General features: G+C 33.6%; 1 pseudogene; it reads right to left on the bottom strand.

The window, feature by feature from the left end:
• Nucleotides 1-24777, bottom strand: part of LOC144287622 (eukaryotic translation initiation factor 3 subunit E pseudogene) — a 51111-nt pseudogene that overhangs the window by 9351 nt on the left and 16983 nt on the right.

Raw genomic sequence — 24777 nt, 5'->3', positions numbered from 1 at the left:
CATGTGTACTGGTACCTCATTGTTTTAACTGGAATTTCCCTAATGAAATATGATGTGGAACATCTTTTCATGCTGAATTTGCCATCTTCTTTGGTGAGATGTCTGCAAAAGTCCTTGGACCATTTTTGAATCAAGTTTTTTTTTTTTTTTTTTTTTTCTTATTGTAAACTTTGGATAATAGTCTTTCTCAGGTTTGTCTTTCACAAATATTTTCTCCTAGACTATAGCTTGTCTTCTCATTCTGTTGACATTATTTTTTATAGGGCATAAGTTTTTCATTTAATCAAGTCCATATTATCAATTATTTCTTTCATTGTTCATGCCCTTGATATTATATCTAAAAAGTCATCCCCACACCCAAATTCATCTTGGGCTTTTTAATGTTATCTTTCAGGAATTTTATAGTTTCACAATATATATTTAGCTATGTATGAACCACTTCAGGTTAATTTTTGTGAATAGTGTAAAGTCTGTGCCTGGATATATTTTTTGTCATGTGGATGTTCAGATGTTCCAGCACCATTTATTAAAAAGACTCTCTGCTCCATTGTATTGGCTTGCTCCTTTATCAAATATCAGCTGACTACATTTACTGAGTTGATTTCTGGGTTCTCTATTCTGTTCCATTGGTCTATTCATCCATTCTCTTGCCAAAACTATACTGTGCATCTCCGTGTATATATAGATATATATTCATATAAAGATATATAATATATCTTTGAACTGTAAGAAATACCTTATTAAAATTTGAAGGTGTCTTTTACCTAGATTAATTTATTATTATTTTTTAATATTTTTTTATTTAAGAGGGGGAGAGTGCAAGTGAGTGGGGTAGGAGGGGCAGAGGGAAAGAATTTCAAGCAGTCTCCTCAATGAGTGCTTGATCTCAGGACCCATGAGTTCATGACCTGAGCCTAAATCAAGAGTCAGACATTAACAGACTGAGACACTCAAGTGACCCAATGCTAAAATATTTTAAATACCAACATGTATAAGCTATAAAATAGATCATTTAAAAATATCTTTTCACAGGTAACATTTGGGTAAATAGCAGAGTCTATTTTGACATGTATAGTTTTCAAAATTAAATTAATGTCTAATTTGTAAAGATTCTTTGTAAGTCTCACATTTTCATGTTTTGAAAGCTTCAACTATTCTTTTTACATACATCAATGCTTTACTATTATGTAATAGGTCTGAATTCCCAGAAATATCAACATATTTTTTTAAAAAAAGATTTTATTTATTTATTCATGAGAGACACAGAGAAAGAGGCAGAGGGAGAAGCAGGCTCCATACAGGGAGCCTGATGTGGGACTCAATCCTGGGACTACAGTATCATGCCCTGGGCCCAAGGCAGAAGCTAAACCACTGAGTCACCCAGGGATCCCTCAACATAATTTTATGTCTAGATTTTTCCCCGTCTGTTCCATGGATTATAAAAGATCAAATATACCATGAGATATATCTGAAATAAAACAAATTCTAGTGTCCCGACACAAAAGCTAAAAAAGACACTACTTTTTGTCAACTTTAGGGTAAACAAGGAGCATACACAGTAAAAATCAATGGAGACAGGCTCCTAACACTGAGCTGACAGCTGGAATTTGCTCAGTCATCTCTATCTGCTGTTATCATCCATTCCCATGTGTTTTGCTGTTGTTAAAACAAATAGGCCCAAGGAATTCTTGAAATTCTTTTACTCTTAAATTTGTAGACTCTAAGTCAAAGCAGTAGTCTCACCGCTTGAAATTAGAACCTCAGAATTTGAAATAGGAAAGGATGTTTGTATTTAGGGATTTAAGGAAGAAGAATACTGACTACAATGTTCTAAACAAGCAGTTTGGAGGTAGATAACAGTTGAGAAAAGAGAAGATGCAGCTTTAAAATTCCGTTACAGATGGAAATGAGAAGGAGATGTTTGGGAGAAAGTATTCCTATTCTTTCAAAGATTCTTCTAGTTGGACTAAGAAGCAGATTGATATGAGACAGATTAACAAGAGAAAATCAAATAGCATATGTAGGGGAAGTCCACATAGACATGGAAATTCCAAAGGCAGGCAAAATGAAGTATATATGTTGTTCTGAACTAAGGAGATGGGGGTGGGGGTCTGGACTTCAAAGGAATACACTTCACAGGGTGATAAGGAGAGCAGGTATTTGGTGAATGGCTGTTTACCCTACCATACAAATGGGTCACTCAGATAAAAATTTATCTTTGTTAATAATCCTTATTCTGGGAAAGCCCCCCAATTTAGATTCTTCTGTGTAGTTAGGGAAGGGACAAAATTTTCTCAAGTGCCTTCAGCTCAAAATAATCCACATGCCAAAGTGGCACATTCTGAAGGGCCTGTCTTCAATCTCTCCAGAGAGACATTGAAGAGAAGCACGTCAATATTGCCTCAAATAAAAACAAAAGATGTTTCAATTGTAATAGAATTCTGAATTATCAAACAATCTCAAACACAGTCAAAATCATTCTTAAAAAAGCAGAGTGAAAAAAAAAAAAAAACAGAGTGCAGTACTTATATAAGGGTGTGCATTTGAAACAGTTTGTAAAAATACATATGTATTTCCCAATAGAACAAATCTATTGTTTTAGGTACTATTATAATATGTAATATGAAACAAATGAAACAATTAAAAAATATTTTAGTGTTTCCCAAAGCTTTTAAAAGCTGTATCATATTTATTGAAAATATAATGTTAATAGTACTTCAGGGGAATAAACCAAGTCTCCTTCCCTACTAACAAAGAAATGTTTTTTTTTCCTTCTTATTTTCAATAAAATTCTGCATACTATATTTTTACAAAAAGAAAGAAAATCCTAATATTTAGCTTTGGAAGTCAGCAAATTAATGATTAAGAATAATAAATTAGGGTTATCTGAGTGGCTCTGACAGTTAAGCACCCAACTCTTGATTTCAGCTCAGGTCATGATCTCAGAGTCTTGAGATGGAGCCCAGTATTAGGCTCTATACTCAGTGGGAAGTCTGCTTGAAATTGTCTCTCTCTCTGCCCCTCTCCTGCTCACATGCATTCTCTCTCTTAAATAAATAAATAAATCTTTAAAAAATAATAAAGTAATCTAGGGCAAAATACTTTAAGATATTTAAAATATTTAGTGTACAAACTTCTTCAAACAAATTATAAAATGTATCCCACAATGAACAGAATTTGTCATGATAAGGAATGTGAAAATAAAAAAGTATAAGCTATACTGTAGTCACAATAGAGGCTTTAGCAAATCTCCTCTTGTCTCCTGATGGCTATAAGATGTCCATTAGCTTGTGATGCAAGAAACTATCCTATTTGGTTTCATGCTATATGCCATTTAGAGTGATAACTACTGTTATAGAGCTAGCTCTTTGTACTTATGGCCTGCCTTTCTTCCCATATAAAATGTCTGAGCCGCTGTTTTGGAACTTAGAGCAGAAACAGGTCTATTTTTTTTTTTTTTTTTTTTTTGAGTGACATTCCTGGGACAATAGCAAGAAACTGGAAAGAGGTGGTAGGCTACTGTCTTCTCAGCTTGCTTTGCTTGGATCAGAACCTTTGCACTGTGAGCCAGCTGGTATGATGGCAGCCAGGTCCCCAGTATCCTTAACCTGCCAAACCTGGGGTGGAGCCTTAGCTCTCCAAGTGGAGACTGTGTTGCAGAAGAAATCCTAGAAGCTCTTGACTGCACTCACTTATAATTTGTCCTCTGTACCTCCTAGCTGAGTGGAATGAGAAATGCTAGTAGCCTGCCTTTCCAATGGAGCTACCATAGCCCCCAACTTTTAGTTGGGTGGAGAAATGGAGCCTTGTATTCTTGTATTCACCCACCCAGATTGCACCTTCCATCATGCTGAGCCAGGAGAATGAAGAAAAGCAGCATGCTGTGGTTTATATGCCAATCTTCTTAATGAGTTTTTTTTTTTTTGTGTATATATATATATATATATATATATATATATATATATAATTTTTTTAATAAAGCCTTATTTTCTGTATGCTCTTAGGTCAATATCCAAAGATGTTCTAAGGTTGCATTTTTTAGAAGAATTTTCACCAATTATGCCTGTTTTATTAGAGTGCAAGTCCCAGTACCTCTTCCTCAAACTATTTTGAAAGGAGAGCTTTCTCATGTAAACCTCTCATAGTGATACAGGTAAAAATATATGCATACAAATCATATTATGCTTCTCTGATTAAAAAATGCATATGAAATAAAATGTTGTATACCTTTTAAAATAGTTTTCACATATTGTTTTATATAAAACTGACCTTTTTATTATTCTTTTACTTGGGATTTAAAATATTAATTTACTTAATAGTCCATTTTAATCCTTATTACTTTGCTCCTTAATATATATCCATGATTTTTCTTGATAAGTCATTGCAACTGAGGAAAATTAGGAAGGATTCCCAAGTTCACAGAGTATGTGAGTGGCAAAGGCAGAGTTCAATTCCCATGGTATGAAAATTGAAATAGATTGTTCTTTGTTGCTATGCTCTAATGAGTTTATAAATCAAGTTAATGTGATTAATAAGAAGTAATGAAACACGTTCAAATGTGCTTTTGATGGCATCCATAGAGATTATCTTATTTTCTCAAGGTGTTTGAGACTAGATCATCTGTAATGGAACTAATTTGGATACATTGATGTAATATGTAGATCATTTTAAGCTGAAAACATCAGAAAAAACAATTTACAAAAAAAAATAAAAAGACATGTACAATAATACACTCATCTAAATTTCTTTTGTTGACTTACATAAAGCTTCCTTCCCCGTTTAAAAAAATCCACCTTAATTCTCCTTTTCTGGAGGTTTATAGCCAGAAAAGAGAGGCACCACTTACATCTGGATGAGAATTTATATAAACACAACCTTATCAAAATTTTCCTTATCTTCCACTTGTTTCTCCTGCTTATTTGTCATTGACTTCCCACCATTTGCTTTCTCTTGAGGTTCTAACTCCCTCTCTTATTATGATGATATATAAACCTTTGATTCTAGGTTTTAGTGGGTCTCTTCTTTATGTTCTCCTGTGTATGAGAATAAATTTTGCCTTTTTTTCCTGTTAATCTACCTTTTGTCAGTTTATTTACAGGTTCCTAACCACTAAACCCCAGATGGTAGGTAAAAAGGCTACTTTCCTTCCAACTCCTGTTTTGGAAACTATATGATTGGACCATGGTGATCAGTCTATTGGACAGCAATAGTTCATACTAGAGAACTAGAGAAAAGTGATTTGACCTGGAATTGAAAATAAGACACTGGTAGAATAAGATCCCAATTCTATAGCAGTCAAATGCACATATATGGCTTAGGATGTGTTAAAAAGAAAGAAATAAACAAGAATAAGTAGTAAATCCAACAGTTAGGACTAAGGTTTAGACTAACGATTCTAAAAGAAGCAAAACAATGAAATAATAGAAAGATGAATTTGTGCCTTAAATCAAAGCCAAATTAAACAATGATAAAAAAAAACTAACTGAAATTTTGTCACTTAAGATATAATGAAATACTTTCAAAAGTTGATAAAAGTATTGTAAAACCCTATCTTTATAATATCCAAAGAATTTCAATGTTTTTGTTATTATATCCTCCATTATGTAACTTAATAATAATTGTATCCTCCATTATGGCATATGAGGTATTTTTCTAAATCAAAATAAATTCTACTGTTATGAGAATTCTATAAACAATACCACCAGTGTGTATATTGTGTATCTATGTGTGTGTGTGTGTGTGTGTGCTCACAGGTTTATACATCCAATGTATTTTTGCAGAATTAAAATAGATTATAATTATAAAGTGACTCTATACACACAACAATTGAAGACCTCCTGATATGGCCAATACCTGATTTGTAGCATTATATCCAAGTTTATCTATGTATTCGTATTGTACTCATCATTCTTTGGCATTCTACCAATTACCTGAAAATAGTCTGTGGTCCTAAGATATGTTGTATGGATCATTCGGTTTCCTGAACTATTCTGTCTTCTACTCAGTTCTATGCTATCAAAACCAACCTCATATTAAACATAATGTTAAAATATACTAATGTTTATGAGTTCTGCTTTGGGTAATAAAACATTTTTTCCACAGGTTTTTTCTTTTTAAGATTTTATTTATTTATTCATGAGAGACACAGAAAGAGAGAGAGAGAGAGAGACAGAGACACAGGCAGAGGGGCAAGCAGGCTCCATGCGGGGAGCCTGATGTAGGACTGGATCCTGGGACTCCAGGATCACACCCCGGGCCAAAGGCAGGCGCTAAAACTCTGAGCCACCCAGGGATCCCATTTTTCCACAGTTTTAAGAAAAAAAAATATCTAAAACAACAACAACAACAAATCCTTACCTAGTGTAATAGTTTCTCTGTATCTAAAGGTAAGATGGTGTGCTATTAATGGCCTCGCTTTGAACTATAAGGACATAGAAATGAAACAAATAGCTTTAATTTTCTATTCAATCAAATTTAAGCCCATAAGACTAATTTTAAGACATTTTTAATCCATATCACATATGGCCGACTTCTCTTTCATGAGTCTCTCCAATTGGATTAGAGAGATAAAGGATTATTAAAATACTGAATTGTTCTTGCTGGAGTTGTCTTAGCACTTACAGTGAAACTTGAAAAATTTACAACTGTAAGATTGTTGGATTCACTACCTTAGGTGATTTCCTCCTTTTTGGGCAAGAAATAATACTATTTTTTCACATGTATATATATACATGTATATATATACAAGTATATATATATATACTTTTTTAATATAAATAAATACAATGTATATACATATTCTCTTATAAAACCACTATGTCGCCCAAACATTTTGATACAAAAGAAATCAGTTCCCCTTATTTTGTCCAATAACTAACAATTTTTCCAATAAAGTAACTGCTTTCTTTCTGTTTAAAACGCAACTTAAGCTTAATCTCCCTACAACATTTTCTTAGAGTGAGATATTTTTTCTGTCTAATTATCTGCATTAAAATAAATCTTGATGATAACAATGCTGTTGTAGTCAGCTTTCATTTCTTACCGTGTGTCATATTCAGCATAAACAAAATGTAATTTTTTAGAATAATTTGATTTTAAAAGTTAGGACTGGTGCTGAAGGGGAAACATAAAAAGAAAGTTCAAAAATTTTGAGGATTTTAGATTTTACTCTTATTAGCCTTAAGAGGGTCCCTCAAAATTTTAGTAAACATCCGACCAGTATAGCTTTATATTTGGTATAATAGAAATGTCAGAGATGAGTTATTTGATTCCTAACAATAAATGTTTATCTTAAGGTCTGATTAACTTACAAATATCTATAAATTTGATGAAGTTTAATGTGTTTTCTCTATTTTCTTCTCTAGTAATGACTGAAATAATATTTTCACAAGAATATTTATTCTTTTATACTTAACCTCTCATACTTGAAAGGAATGATTAATCTCAAAACCATTTTATTCTACTATGTGAACCATGCAACATTTATGAAAACTGAAAATTATCTGCCTTTATATCACCATGACATAAGTGAGTAAATTTTGTAGCTCAACTCATCTTGGTAATGCCTTAAGCATAAATTAAGATATCCAATAATCTATGGAAGATTCTATAAGATTTCACATTTCAAAGGGTTTATGGTAAGAGATCCACAATTTGTATGATATAAAATAAATAATATTTTCTTATCATAATGTGGCAGTACATTATTTCCTCAGTAGACATCACCAAGTGTGTATAGTTTGCATATATATCATAAACCTTTTACATCTCATATTTCTTATCCTGATTAATTTATACTTCAGTTTCATTTTGAGGGTCCACTTTAACCTAAATTGATGCCACATTATAATCTTTCATTCAATTCTTTATTTTCTTTTATATTTTATATAATTTGAATTGTCCTCATATTTAAATAATTTGTAGCATGTTTCCCTACCAACATAGTATAAGTTTCATAAGGTAGAGACTATGTATATCATATCACCATGTTATAGAATCTCAAAGTTATTTGTAATATGAATAAATATATAAATAACTTTATTTCTCAGTTATTTGTTTTCATTTGTTTAAATACGGTAATCATGCAGTTAGGATTTTCACAGTTTAATTTTTTTCTCTCAATATAATGAAGGATGTTGCAAGATAAATGAATTTTTACATTTGCATATTTGTTTTGTTTTACTTGTTTTCTCATTTGTTAAATGTTGCAGATGTGTTTTTTGTGTGGCACCAAATTAGTTTGCGTGAAGTTGCTATAATAGATCACATCCATATGCTACAAAAATGCAGTAAAATTGTGCTTTGTTGATAAATTAAAAAAAACATTAGTTGTAAACAAAGCAAATTTTCATTTACCTTGTTAGTGTACAAGGAAAAAATGTTTTAAACATTTGAGGTTATTTTGCAATTGTAAAAATTTACTTAATGAAGACATGTCCTTTTCTTGTGTCTCTTTTCTATGCCTGTTTTTCTCAAAATTATCCCATTTGAGATTTATGTTGGCCCTATGCTAAAAATATAAAATCTAGATACAACATGGTCTATTGAATATAATTTCCACAGGAATGATGGGGAAAATTGATCATTTGTATAAATTTGTTTAAAAGCCAATTAAAGGAGGATAGAAGGAAAGAGTAGAGAGGAGAAAAAAAAGGAGAGACAGAGACAGAAGTGGAGATAAACAGAGAGGAAGAACAGATAAAGCTGACAAGCCAATATAGAGAGACATTCCTTATGGGTAACACAGGTTTCTAGAGTAGAGACATTGACTATTTCTGTTCTAGACTGTTTTCAAAGATGTTTGTATACCAATCCACCTATGAAAATAGAAACTGTCTCCCTCTGGGCATATGTGTTCACTGCCTTTGTTTTAAAAAATGAGTTTCTAAAACTAAAGATGCATTTCATACAATGCAAGCTATTTCCTTTGCCTGCATCTATTTGGACCCATATGAGTTACTTTCATGGACCTTAGACAAAGAGAGCTGAGGAAATACCTTGATGCGTGTGCTGCTTGCACTGACGTGGGCAATAAGGTTCTTTGTCTCTGACTCGTGTCATGTTCTGCCAGCATCTATAAAACTGTGGCAAACTACCTTGTGAGCTTGTAAGCAGAGCAAAATTACACATCTTTCATGGTCCTTAACAATTTTAGCAATGATGAGGGAATGCTGACATACATGTATTTCTGGAAAAGTAAAAATGTAGGCTTTTTATAGGTTGATTAATAGAGTTTGAAGTAACTTCATTGTAACTCATAGTGAACATATTGTCCAAAATATTATGGTCTACTGAATAATAGTCTTCTGCTTTATTTCCTGTAAATGTAGACAAATTTGGGATGAGATCAGACTCCGTATACTTAACAATAAGTTCAAAGGCAGGTGACTAAATGGTGTCCTCTTTGTTGGTCACACTTCTCTGGGATTACTTCTTACTTATCAAGCAGTCAACCTCAGATCCAACCTATTGTAACAATTAGTATTAATTTCTATCCTGAGTAGACCAAAGGATGCAACCCATTTCAGACAACAACTATAGGTCCATTTATAGCGTGGAATCACCATACAACTATGGGAGTAGGATGGGAAGATATCTGGAGGTATTTATAGGTATTTTCCATGAGAGATGCAGGAGTTAGGGTTATCTCTTACTGTTTTTAATGGAATTAGCATTAAGGTTATGAAAATGGCTATCAAATCAAAATCTAAACTATCTGATTGGTGAATGACACATCCTGAATTTATTTTTTTAAATATTTTATTTATGTATTCATGAGATACAGAGAGAGAGAGAGAGAGAGGCAGAGACACAGGCAGAGGGAGAAGCAGGATCCATGCAGGGAGCCAGATGTAGGACTCCATCCCTGGTCTCCAGGATCACACCCTGGGCTGAAGGCAGCGCTAAGCTGCAGAGCCACCCAGGCTGCCCAACACACCCTGAATTTAAATTTAAGTTTCCTGAAAAACATTTGGAGAATTATGACATAGAATTTTTTTTCATGAGTCAAAATATAGAGAGGCTCTATAAGACAAAGTATTATCAATGGCTTCCATCTCTAGTACCTCCTGGGTCTACAGGAGTTCATCAGATGCCAGTGTTGGTATTCTTCCACTGTCACAAAATTAGCAATTTGTTAAAAAAAAAAACTGTAAATACATATATTTTAAAGGCAATAGATGATGCTTACACCATAAATTCTCATGTGAAAAAAATGACACATAACTGTTTCTGGAGAACATGTACTCTCTGAGCTCAATTGCATTTAAGTGCATGTGACTCAAAAAGTGGGAGAAAAAATATTTTTAATTATTTGCTTACCTTTGAGCTGTGGCATTATATGTGACTCATATTTTGTTCATTTAAAACTTTATTTTCATTTAATTCTTCATTTTCTTAATTTAGATTTTTAAAATGTTATGTTTATCATTTAGTTATATTAACAGACATATAAAACAACAAAACAAATAGAAAGCCCCAAAATAAATCCATGTATACACAGTCATCTGAGTTTCAGTAAGTGTGCTAAGAATACATAACAGGGAAAGAATAGTCTCTTCAACAAGTGATGTTTTAAATAAAACCCCTGGGACACCTGGATAGCTCAGCGGTTTTGCGCCTGCCTTTGGCCCAGGGTGTGATCCTGTAGTCCTGAAATCGAGTCCCACATCGGGCTCCCTGAATGGAGCCTGCTTCCCTCTCTCTGCCTCTCTGTCTGTGTCTCTGCCTCCCTCTTTGTATCTTTCATGAATAAACAAATAAAATCTTTTAAAAAAACTGAATATTACTATGCAAAAAAAATGAAGCAAGACACTTATTTTACACTACAGGAAAAAATTCAAAATGGACTAAAGACTGAAAGTATAGACATGAAACTGTAAAACTAGTAGAAGAAAATAGAGGGAAAGTGTCATGACATTGGTATTGGCAATGATTTCATAGATATGACACCAGTGCACAGACAACAAAAAGAAAAATGAACAAGCAGAACTACATCAAATTAAAAAGCTTTTTGCAAACAAAGGAAACAATCAACAGAATGAAAAAGCAATGTGTTCAATGGGAGAAAATGTTTGCAAACCATATATATGATAAATGGTTAATCTCAAAAATAGATAAGGAAAACTAATAACTCGATAACAATAACAATAAAAGAACTAACCTGATTTTGAAAATGGCGTGAGGAATTGAATAGGCATTTTTCTAAAGAAGACATGCAAATGACCAATGGGTATATAAAAAGATGCTCAACATCACTGATCACCAGAAAAATGCAAATAAAAACCACGGTGATTCTAAATAATACATTGATCAAAGAGAAATCTCAAGAGAATTTTTAAAATTGAACTAAATGAAAATTGAACACAGCTTATCATAATTTGTCATAAGCAGTGAAAGCAACATTCAGAGGCAATTTAGTAAAATATTAAATACATATATTACAAAAGAGAGATTTAAAATCAATAACCTACATTTCCCCTTAAAGACACCAGAAAACAAAGAACAAGTTATGTCTAAAGGAAGAATAAGAGGAGAGGAGGAGATTAGAGCAGATTAAAAAAAATTGAAAACAGAAAATTAATAGAGAAGATCAACCAAACCAAAAATCACGTCTTTGAAAAGATCTTTGAAAATTGATAAGCTTCTACTAAGGTTACCTAAGAAATAAAGAGAAAGTACACAAATTACTAATATAGGAAGGAGAAGACATCACTACAGATCCTCTGCCATTAAAATTAATAATAATAATAATAATAATAATAATAATAATGGAATAATGTGAGAAATTCTATGCCCACAAATATGATAACCTACATAATCAATGGACCTATTCTTTCAGAATTTACCAAAGCTCTCACACACACACCATAAGTATATACAACTTGAATAGGCCTATATCTATACATAAATTTAATCAATAATTAATAACTTTCCAAAACAGCATCAAGGCCAGCTGAGTCCATGGATGAACTCTACAAAACATTTAAGGAAAAAAAAAGACCAATTCTTTACAATATTTTTCAGAGGATAGAAGCGTAGAGAATGCTTCCTAACTCCTTCTATGAGGCCAGAATTACCCTAATACCAAAACCGCACAAAACATTAGAAAAACACAGACCAATAGCTTTCATGAACATAGATATGAAATTTCTCAACAAAATATTAACAAATCAAATCTAACAATGTATAAAAAGCATTAGACATCAAGACAAATGGGTTTTATCCCAGGTACGTATGGCTGATTCAATTTTTTAAAAAAAATCGACTAATGCATCGATTTTTAAACATATTAAAAAAGAAAAATCACATGACCATATATCAACAGATACAGAAAAGACATTTGGCAGAATCCAACACCAATTTGTGATTAAATTTCTCAGTAAGATAGCAAAAGAGAGGAACTTTCCCAACTTGATAAAGAATAGCTACAAAAAAAATCTATAGTTATCATCACACTTAATGATAAAAAATTTGAAGCTTTCCCACTAAGATCAGGTATAAGGTAAGAATATGCCCCCATTCCTTTCAGCATCATACTGGAAGTCCTTGTTAATGCAATAAAACAAGAAAAGTATACAAGGTATACAGACTGGGAAGCAAGACATAAAACTGTCTTTGTTGACAGATGACATGATTCCCTATTAAAATATCAAAAATAATTGACAAAAAAAATCTCAGAACTAATAAGCAATTTTACTGAGTTTCAGGATACCAGGTTAATATATAAAAGTCAATCACCTTTCTATATGTCAACAATGAATAAGTAGAATTTGAAAATAAAATAGTACCATTTACACTAGCACCTGCAAAAATGAAATACTTAGGTATAAATCTAGCAAAATATGTACAAAATATATATTAGGAAAACTACCAAACTGTAATATCAAAGAAGAACTAAATGAATGGAGAGATATCCCATGTTTGTGGACAATAAAGTCTATGTCAATATTCCAGGATGTTAATTCTTCCCAATTTGATTTATAGATTCAAACAATTCAAATCAAAATCCCAATAAGTTTTCTGTGGATAGAAGCAAATTGTTTCTAAAGTTTAAGTGGAAAGGCAAAAAATCCAGAATAGCTAACTAACATGAACAAAGTAGAAGGACTGACTTCATGACTTACCATAAAGCTACAGTAAACAGGACAGTGTGATATTGGCAAAAACAAAACAAAACAAAACAGATCAATGGAACAGAATAGAAAACCTAGAAATATATCCACATGAATATAATCAAATGATCTTCATCAGAGAATCAACAGCAAGCAATACAATGGAACAAATATACTCTTTTCAACGAGTAGTGCTGAAAATAATTAGATATCCACACACACTGTGGTATGGACAAATAATTGTATAGAATTCATTAAAAACATTAAAATTATTTCTGAAAATAGAACTATATGGTCTAGCAATTCTACTTCTGGGTATTTATCCAAGATAAATCAAATAGATAGCAAAGGGGTATTAGTACTCTTATATTCATTGCTACATTATTCACAATAACAAAGCTATGAAAGCAATTAAACATCCATCAACCAATGAGTAAAGAAAATATGATATAGGGATCCCTGGGTGGCACAGCGGTTTGGCGCCTGCCTTTGGCCCAGGGCGCGATCCTGGAGAGCCGGGATCGAATCCCACGTCGGGCTCCCGGTGCATGGAGCCTGCTTCTCCATCTGCCTGTGTCTCTGCCTCTCTCTCTCTGTGACTATCATAAATAAAAAAAAAAATTAAAAAAAAGAAAATATGATATATATACAATATAATGAAGTATTATTCAGCCTTTTAAAAAGGGGAAATTCTGTAATATGCAACAAAATGGATGAAACTTGAGGACATTATGCTAAGTGAAATAAGACACAGAAAGACAAATATTGCATGATTCCACATTTAAGAGTTATCTCAAATAGTCAAATTCATAGAACAAAAAATTTTATAGTGGTTGATAGTGGTTGGCAGGAGGGAGTAGAAAATGAGAAATCACTAATCAATGGGCATTACATTTCAGTTATATAAAATAAATAAAAAATAAATTTTATATAAATATAAAGATCTATTGTACAGTATTATACCTGTAGTCAACGATACTACATTGTACACACAAAAATTTGTTAAAATGGTAAGTTTCATGTTAAATGTTCATGCTACATTAAAAAGGAAAAAAAAAGTATGAGAGCCAAATTTTCTAGCTCTATGACACACTTATTTCTCTCGTGCTAGCCAGGGAAATGCTACTTCAGATATACAGCATTTGGTAAAACACAGATTAGGAAAACACTGTTTTAAGGTCAGTTGTGATTATTAGCGCTCACTTTTGTAGTCATTAGTCCAGATAAGTGCTTCTCAACATTTAGTGTGCATACAAATTACCTGGGGATCCTGGCAAAATGTACATTCAGATTAAGTCTGGAAAGGTACAGATATTCTACATTTATAATTAGCTCTCATGGGATTGATATGGACTCTTCTTACTGTGAGATGCAAGGGGATATATTATTCAAATCAAATTGTTTTATTTTATGTAAATATTATAACATATATTTTGGGCCAACTTTTATACATTAACCTTAAGCACATGAAGAACTGAATATAGGGGTGAGGCAGTTGATGTGTATGGGCTGGTAATCATTAGAAAAGATTGCCTATAATTTAAAAAAGGCTCTAGATAATTTCTATAAAGAAGATAAATAATGGCTGTCAAATAATATGCTGTATTATCACACAATAATTGATTATTTTTAAAAAATGCTTATTTATTTATTCATGAGAGACACAGAGAGAGGCAGAGGGAGAAGCAGGCTCCCTGTAAGGAGCTGGATGTGGGACTCCCTCCTGGATCCTAGGATCATGCCCTGAGCCAAAAGCAGATGCTCAACCGCTGAGCCACCAAGATGTCCCCACTTTAATTGATTCTTATGAGAATACACATAAGTACTGACTTGTATTGCTAATTTTCAAGAGAAATAATAATACATTAAATCAATATTAAATATTTCTAAACAATTTATGAATGTTGAAAATATGGTACTGCCACCTCTTGGTAGGAAGTATAGTAGTAAGATGAATGCTATAAGTGATTACATATATTTTCATCATTTTACATACTAATACTTGATGATATCAGATTTAAGTCATTTCAGTAAAAATACATCAGGTATTTGGATTCATTTGTGAACCGCATTTTTTGTGTTGATCTTTTATGGTAAACAGTTTCTTAATGTTAAATAGCTAACCTGTTTCTAACCTGTTTCTCTTTATTCTGGTATCACTAGCAAAAAAGATAATGGGAAATTATTTATTTGGTAAAAAGTAGTGTCAGTATTCATTTTCACTATGAATAAATTGAGTCTAGTTTTTCTCTTATTTTCTCTTCTCCAAATCTAGCCACTTGGAGTCAATTTGCCTAGCAATGGAAAGAAGAAACAAGTAACTACCAACATTATTTTTTAAAGTGAACAAGTTTTACTATCTGGCAACATCCTGGGACTTAATTCATCATTTAATGTGATATTCATATGACTTCATGGACTAATTTATCAATTTGGTTAGTCAAGACAAAGAAAAATCAAATATATATGTGTTTATGTATAGATAGTCCTTCTAGAATATGAGCTGCAATTTCACTTGCCTACAAATTGTGGAAGGGAATTTGGAATATGACCAGAAACACTGAGAGATTTCAACCTTTCTTAGGTCACAAGTTATCTGGTAAAACATTAGGATCACAGTGGGAAAGATAGTCAATTATCATATATGCACTCCTTTGAGTTTCCCTATATTTCAGGTGTCCTCTAAACTTCTAGAGAAACTTAAACAATTTGTTTCTTCATATATTCCCTAGACTCTCCACCCCTAACCTATTAATCTTATTAAATTTAACACTCAAAACCAGGTATTTTAAAAAGAATACCTTTTCTTTAAAATGAGACCTATTCATCAGGTGTCACAGACTTAAAAGGCTTAAGAGGAAGTGCTTCAATCATCAGCTGGCCACCTGTCCTATACCACAATATATTTACAATATGATTTTTTCTCTCTGGATGGGGTTGGCTACTGACAGATAAGGTAGAAATGACTGATATGGTCAATATTTGTTGCTTGAACTCTGTGTGCATTGTTTCTCTTAGGTGAGCAATTATTGGGCCACAGTAATGATTGAATTGGGCCACAAAAGGCCATACATACAAGAAATGTGTATTTTTTTCTAAAATTTTCATCTTCTTGCCAGAGCCTAGTCAGTTTCATATTGACTTATACAAATCACATTATTAAATAATGTATTTTATGTGTTAAACCAAACATACTTAATATCTTTACTGCAGTTCATATTATTTTCTGAGAAGTATTCATTGTAATCTTATTAATGACATTCTCTAGGAAATATTCCATAAATACGTGATTGTTCTTTTCATTTATCTCTAGGAAGAGGGTGATTATAATCAGAAGTCACACATGATAGACCGTATTTATGAACTGTGTATATTGAGAAGAATGAGGAGGGCTTCAACTTGCTACCACTCCACCTCTATACATTTAGTCTTCAGTTTCTTTCTAAAGTAGCCAGAGTAATTTTAGCCCCATCTTAATTCCATAGCTATTTTCTACTGTATATTCATTATAGACTATTCCTATCTATGTATGACATGATACGGTAGAAGATAGAAATAAAGATCGGTGATTCTTCATAACATAACTATGTATGTGCATATATTACAGGAAAGTTACTATTAGTATACTCCAAAAGCTATTATATTTTGCTCATTCTCAGGAAAGATAAAACTGTAAATACCATTAGAAGATTTAATATAAACTACATGCTTGGATGTAAGAAGACCAAGCACTAGGATCAAAGCTCCCTATACAGACCAACAGAGCTACAGATGTGTATTAGTAAGTATTCAGATTTATGATAAAGTTTGTATATATCAATCTGTCCTACAACTTAGGGTTTAAAAAGAGAAATTAATATTAAAGAGTTAGAAAATATGATGAAGAACAAATAACCTGTAGATATTCACAGGATAGAACACATCTGTAATCCTCAAAAAATAAATATCAACAGATAATAACAAACAACAGCATATGAAAATGATCCAACTTCAAAGAATGACAATGAACTTGTAAGACACAGAGGACAAACATTCTTCAACAATCACCACCACAGATTATGATTCAAATAGCAAACTGAACTCACAAAGACAACACTTGCCCCATTTCAAAAGACAATTTTAAATATTCAGTGTTATTAAAAAAAAAAAAAAACAAGAAAAAATCTAGCAACATTCACATTGCAGAAGCATTTGCCATTCGCATGCTCAGTAATTTGGAGAAAATTCTTTAGATATTAGGCAGACAAGACAAAATAAGAACAAAAACAAACTTAATAGGGGCACCTGGGTAACTCAGTCATTTGAGCGACCGACTTTTGGTGTGAGCTGAGGTCATGATCTCAGGGTCATAAGAGAGAGAGCTCCACATCAGGCCCCTCATTCAGCAGGGAGTTTGCTTGGATATTCTCTCTTTCTGCCCCCTCATATAAATAAATACATCTTAAAAAATTAATAAAATGGGGAAAAAGAAGCTTACATAGAAGAAATATGCAGAAAGGTTAATACGGGAAAAGCACTAGCATCCTTCCCACCCCGAAGATAAACATACATGGGGTAGAAGAAAAGATGGATTGTCTGGCGGTTGATAACACATCTCAACCTTACGTTAGTGCAATAGGTTTAAGTTATTGGCCATTGTTATTGGCAATAGATTGAATTATTGGCCATTGTATGTCTTGGGGTATGCTATAGTAACAACCTCAAATCTAATGGCATAGCATGGCAAAAGTTTATTTCTCACTCACACTGAGTCTATCATGTTGGCAGCATGTTTAGCTCATTATAGTTATTCTGAAATCCTAGCTGATAGTAGCTTCATCTTAACATTTGCTTCTAAGATCACCTTGGCAGGAGAAAGAAAATGTGTTAAGTTATTCTCAGGCTTTGAAAAACTCCAGTGGGAATGATACATGTCACTTCCGCTCACATCTCCTTGAACAAAGTGAGTCATACTACTGTGCTCAATGTAATACTCTACATTATTTCATTTTTCTGTATTCTACCTTAATTTGGAGTTATGTTTACGAATAAACTCATAGGGCACACATTATAGCAATTGTCATAGTGTTTTTCCTACATAAGAATTGTCTCAGTCTATTTTAAGGCATATTTTAGTCTATTTTAATATGTTTGAGTGTTGCCTGAAAACTGCATTTCTGAAAATCATGGCAGGTGGTGTTAACACAGGCTATCTGAGTTTCAAACTTTGAATGAATGAAAAAAAAGCATCTAACCTTTAATGATAGCTCAAAGATCCCATCCTATTTCTCTCTCACCACTTGCTTCACTGTCAGGGTGAATACCAGATATGAATCAAGACAGAACATTTCGACATGACAATGTAAATTGAAACTTTTGGAGGAAGGGGCTAAGGTGTAAAAACTTTTGTCAGTGGAACACCTAAAACCCCTCTGTGTGTTGCTGGATGACTTTTTATCTTTACAAAATTCTTTTCTCTCTTTGTTCTGATACACTTTCAAGAAAGTGAAATCTATCAAAAGTAGCTTCCTCCTCCACTTGTGAAGACAAAATGTTAACAGAATGGAACATAGAATAAACAAGCTTACTAGGAAGGTCAGCTGGCATGATTCTAGGATAGGCAAAAGATGTTGCTAAAACTTCTCAATTTTCCACTTTATCTCAACAAAATAGGAATAGAATCAAATTGCAAGGTAAACATAATGTCCATTCACTGATTTCTTTTTCCTCAGAATAAATAATCCAAATAACCTCAATAGCCTTAACTGCTGTGTTTGCTTTGGTAACAAAACACCATGGACTGGGTTGCTTATAAATAACAGAAATTTATTTCTCACAGTTCTTAAAGCCAGAAGTTCAAGATTAAGGCATTGGTGGATTATTGTCTGGTGAAAGCCTGCTTCCTGGCTCCTAGACAATTGTCATATAGCTATATCCTGGCTCATAGACATTGTCATATAGCTATATCTTCACGCTAAGGAAGGGGCAAGGACTCTCTATGGGGTCTTTTTTATAAGCACATTAATCCTGCTCCTCCTCCTCCTCCTCCTCCTCCTCCTCCTCCTCCTTCTTCTTCTTCTTTCTTCTTAAGAGTTTGTTTATTTCTTAGAGAGAGCACATGCAAGAAAGAATGTGAGTGGGGGAGAGGCAGAGGGAGAGAGAAAACCAGATTGCTTTGTATTGAGCATAGGGCCCAACATGCAGGTAGGTTGATCTCATGGAGATCAAGACCTGAGTCGAAACCAAGCCTCAGATGCTTAACTGACTGAGCCACTCAGGCACCCCTCAACATATGAATTTTGAGGGGACAGAAACATTCCATTTATAGCAACTAGTAAAACTGACTACACCAGATTAATGAATGAGAATTTTAGGTTTTGATATTCCAGTTATATTCATATTAACTAGATTATCCTTTTATCTTTAATTTAATAAGCTATATTATACTTATTCTACTTGGATTTCTCCTCAACTAAAAAAAAAGAGAGAAAAAAAAAAAACAAAGCAAAACAACAACAACAACAAATCTTAAATTTCTCTGCAAGAGAGTGTCTTTCTGTCCATTCCCCAGCCATTTAGTTTTCTACCATATTATTAAGTTAATTGTCTTTACAGATTTTTCTCTCCATTTCTTCCTATAGCAACTTGTAATTCTACCTCTCTCGGACTTCTATCAAGCTCTTTGTCCTTAGTTAGTTTTTTTTTTTCCTATGGAATTCCTATGGAATTGTTTATTTTCTCTTTATTAAGGGAGCATTTTCATTATATTTCTATTTTAATAGATACTTTTGAATTTTTGCATAGACATATTTCTCACTAAATTTACTTGAGTTTATATTTACATGAAGGTCACCTTCTATATCAAATAAATCCAAGATGCATATTTTACTTTGTAACACTACAAGAAATTAGTCATCTCAAACTATCAATTATGAACTTTTTTCCGTGAAATTAAGTGAAAAAAAAAATGTTGGTCTATTCGCTCAATCAACCATTCTTCTCTAACTTATTTTGTACCTACATTACTTATTTTTCTGACAATAATTCATTGACCACTCATAATGCTGGGTCCTGAATAGGTAGAGTAAAATGATATGAGTTACACAAACAGTTCAGAATTACTAAAGTTTAAATTTAGACACTGGAGAAGAATATTGTGTAAGTATGAATAGGGTTTAGAAGATGAAATGGTAAGTGATTGAAAAGTAGCTATAGTCTAGAATAGAAATGTTCTTAATTTCTCAGGTAATTGACTATTATCCCAAAAGAGTTTTAACATTGGACTATTTCAGACAAAGTGACACCAACATGACATCTGAATTTTAATAAAAAATCGCCCTGGTAGCTCTTTCAAAAATGGGTTCAAGAGGATGAAATCAGAGATAGGGAATAACCTGGGGAAAATTTTTAATTAGCTGTGATAGAAATTATAAGTTCCTGAACAAAGGAGGAGTAGGAATAATTCAAATAAGTTGAAAAATATCATGGAAGTAGAAATGACCAGGATTAGGTAACAAATTGGATGAAGGATGAAGAAAGAATATGGAGTCTTAGTGGCCTGACTCCCAGTTTTCTAATTCTTTGGACTGCATAGCTTGTTAGATCCTTATTGAACAGAAAGAAAAGAGTGAAAGAGCTGAATACACATACCTCAGCCTGTATGAGATGCTTTATTAGCCATTGTGTGTGTATGTTGTCATATGTATTATCCCTAAGCTGCACAAGCCACCTAAAGAGGACCTCTTCTCCCTTGCCCAAAAGCTGGGGTCAGGACCACATTTGTGACTCACTGTACAGTGGAAAGTGTTTCTGACATGCTTTAGAAAATGTACCCTCTGTGGTACTGGGAGAAGCCATCTACAGGGAGGATTGTCATCTTCAAACACACTTCAGAATTACCCAAGAGAAACCAGGAGGAGCCATTTATAGGGAAGTGTCCCACTCACGGCATTCTACTGTGAAGACATTGGAGAGGGTCTTGGGAGCACTGAGGAAAACCAAGTGCTCTAGAACCAGGAACTGGAAAACCCATCCTCTGCAGGAGTTGGGTCTGAAAGAAGTCATACCCAACAGTAGTGGGTACCTAGCACAAGATTAATTGTACTGTACACAGGATTCTACACTGAAGAAAGCTTTGTCCTGGAGGAGACTGGAAAAAGGAGATGGAGACAGAATGGAGAGAAGAAAAGAAAAACTCTTTCTCCACCAATGTCCTTTCACCACTCTCTATTGAGCTAGCTCTCATATGAAAAATACTGACAAAATGTGTCTACATTATCACAGAGCAGACAAAGACAGCGATAATTGGAATATGAGATGTGATAGGTTGACAGCTGAAGAGTCCACACCTTTACATTTTTACTTAAAAAGATACAGCTAACTTTCTGACAAGTGAAGAAGTTTTCACCTCTCAAAATTAGAAGACGAATAGTTGTAACACTCATTTTAGGAGAGAGGAGGAGATTGATATGTATATTCTGTTTCCTTCCTCTTCCTTCCTCTTTCTTTTTCCCTTATTTTTTCTTTCTTTTTTCTTTCTCTTTCTCTCTTTCTCTGTGTCTCTTTCCCTCTCCAAAAAAAGAAACAAAACAAAACAAAACAAAACAAAAACAAAAAAAGAAAATACACGAAATACTATGTGTTATGGTTACTATCTAAAATTGGCCACAATGCATTGATATCTGTGATTTCCTATTTCCACTATGCATTCTGTATTTCTCTGTCCTCAGAATATCAGCTGAGAGGGGTTTCTATATGGTGATGTAGTGATGTAAGGATTAGATTGGGGGGTCTGAGTCTCTCTTTCTCTCTTTGCTATAGTTTTCCATCAAGCCATATTACTGAGTGTGGAAGTACTAAAAGGTACCGCAGAATATCCCCTAGATTTTAGATATTGTTGTCTTCCCCCTACTGTGTAGCAGCAACATAATGTCTCTATGGTAATTGACATCAATCACTCCAGCAAAGAGAGGAGGTGTTTTTTTTTTTTTTTCTCCCTATTGATCCAATAGTAAAACAAACTCTAAATAAACTCTGAATAGCCTGTGGCAGTCTCATCTTACATTTGAACTGAAATTGTGTCATGGCCCCTTGACATGTCTTGAGGACTTGTTCTGTCTAAGGGACTAAGACTTTCAAATCAAGAAAGTTCATGGTTTCCAAGATGGGAAACAAAAATTAGAATGAATATTTAGCAGTAATAGTGAGAGGAGTAACCTTCACTTCTGTTATTTGTCTTCTGGACTCATGTACTGCTACTTTTGGGAAGAGAGCAGGATATAATGGTCTCTGATTCGAACTGTACAAATCACATACTGCAACTTTTTAGGGTATTATCTCTCATTTGATGTTATAACAGAATCTTCAACAAATCACTTCATTTTTAAATTAACTCAATCTTTCCTTGTACATTTCAGTATTATCAAAACAAGTTAATTCCATGAGGATGAGCCTATTGCGATTCTTTCTTTGCTGAGAAATTGGCTTCTTTAGCAGAAGAGTTGTTATGAATATGGGTAAGCCATTCTGGCAGTCCATGAATGATGATGTTGGTAGAAATACTACATGAAGGAAAACACATGCATATACAGAATATGTGTATTTCAGTGAAAACAAATTTCTGCCCCTGCATGATAGAAGAGTTCCAATCTAATCAACAGCCATCAGTTTGACTTGCCTTTCTCCACAATTGTGCCATATCTCACAATGGTCCTTAGCATTGGACTCCATATTAACAAAACAGACACTCAGCCATATTTTTAGTCAATTCAACCTTGGTAAAGGAAATTCCATATTGTTGAGCTCATGCATAGCCTCCACTTCTACAGGATTATTTTGGTCATAGGCCCAGCACTGGATGGATTGGGGAAAGACATTGATGGGCATCCATAGAGCATACTTGTTAACCACCTGATTAATTAGAACTTCCTCTCATTGTGAACACCTTTTGGTGGCCACACCACACTGGTGCAAATATATTCATAATCTATGCCAGATCTGAAAAGCCCATTCATATACTTCTTTCCCATATTTCCTTGTTACCAATCATCCAACACTATTTCTTTCAAGGTCCTGCCATCCAATTAAACTATGAGCATCTTCTCTTATATAATTTAAATATGTGTGTCTGGCTACCTGTAACTAGATATATTAGACAAGTAAATGCAGTACTTCCCACTGGAAGAAGATCTTTCTATTATTCTTTAGGTATGGCCCTAAGTGAGGTTGCAGTACTGGAGCTGTCCACTTTTAGCTGGTATCAGCATATTATGGAAACACATGTGTAACTAAACTCAAGAGGTTGGTCAGTACTTTGGTGTGGTTTTGGTTTGGGTTTTTCTTTGACATTTTTTTTAAAGATTTATTTTTTTGAGAGAGAGCACAAGCATGAGTAGTAGGGAGGGAGAGAGGGGGAGGGAAAAACATACTCCCCACTGAGCAGGGAGCCCAATATGGGGCTAGATTCTAGAACCTGTAGATCATGTCCGGAGCTGAAGGTAGATATTTAACCACTTGAGCCACCCAGGTGACCTTTGATTTTGTTTTAATCTTCAGCCAATCTTCTTAATTATAAGAAACAGCCCAGGAAGTCACAGGCATGGATTGTGGCAGAAGAGACTACAGCAGCAATCAATGTTGAAAGTATTAGAATTACCTGCTCAGGCAACTTACTGGTAACTCTTGGTTCAGCTCAAGATTGGATATTATTTCTTGGTTACAGTTTGCTTATTTTATATATTCTAACCAAGTTTTATCAGCTGTCCCATGGAAAGCTTCCAAGTGGGTTGATCAGTGCTCCAGAAGAAGGCTTTCTAGCAAGTATCCATAGCACCTCCATGGGTACTTTTCCAATGGGTTCTATCTCTTACCCCCGCCATCTTCTCAGCAAGTGTTTTGATATCATGTGCATATTTACTGCTTGCCCACAATGGCCTGCAGCATTATGGATAACTTTTCTGCCACACAATAAGGGAAGTTCTATTTTCTTATAAGATCTAAATTTCAGACTTGAGAGTGGAGGACTTTTAAATTTGTCCCTTCATTTTTACTCTGCCTCAGTCATACAGATAATTTTTTTTTCTCAATGTCTACTAGTCTTATTTATTTAGGGTTTCCTTATTTATTAATATTTAATCTGTTATTAACTAGTTAATGGATCTTTAAGTTAAGCTTCAATGTTCAAATTATGTGGTTTTAACCTCATAATTGAATCCTAAATGATACATCTTCTCCCTTGAGGTCTTTTTCCCTCTCTAGAAATTCTGGAGACATACCAATCTGTCATTCAAAACCAACATGTGGCAGAAACTATGACCGCTGCTGCTGGGAAATCAATAATAAACCAAAATGATGTAGTTTAACTCCTAATTTTGCTTAAAGTGTAGTGGTGGTGGAGAAGGAGAAAGAGAAAAGGAAAAAAGAAAAGGAGGGGAGGGAGGAGTTGGAGGAAGAAGAAGAAAAAGGACAGTGCATAGCAAGAGGAGCTACTGTGGATATATGGCAAGGAGACAATTTTCTATGGTATTATCAAGAACCAGACATGGAAACTCTAATATTATATAGATGTTTGAAAGAAAAACTATTTTAAGTCACCCTCTGCCACCAAACTCCCAGAAAAACAAAACCAAACAAAAAACTTAGTATATTGCTTTTCTAAATCTGAATTTAGAAGACATCTGCATAAATG

Source organism: Canis aureus, chromosome 17 (assembly GCF_053574225.1).
Source record: "Canis aureus isolate CA01 chromosome 17, VMU_Caureus_v.1.0, whole genome shotgun sequence".
In the NCBI taxonomy this organism is placed as follows: Eukaryota; Metazoa; Chordata; class Mammalia; order Carnivora; family Canidae; genus Canis; species Canis aureus.
This window is presented reverse-complemented; position numbering and strand designations above follow the sequence as displayed.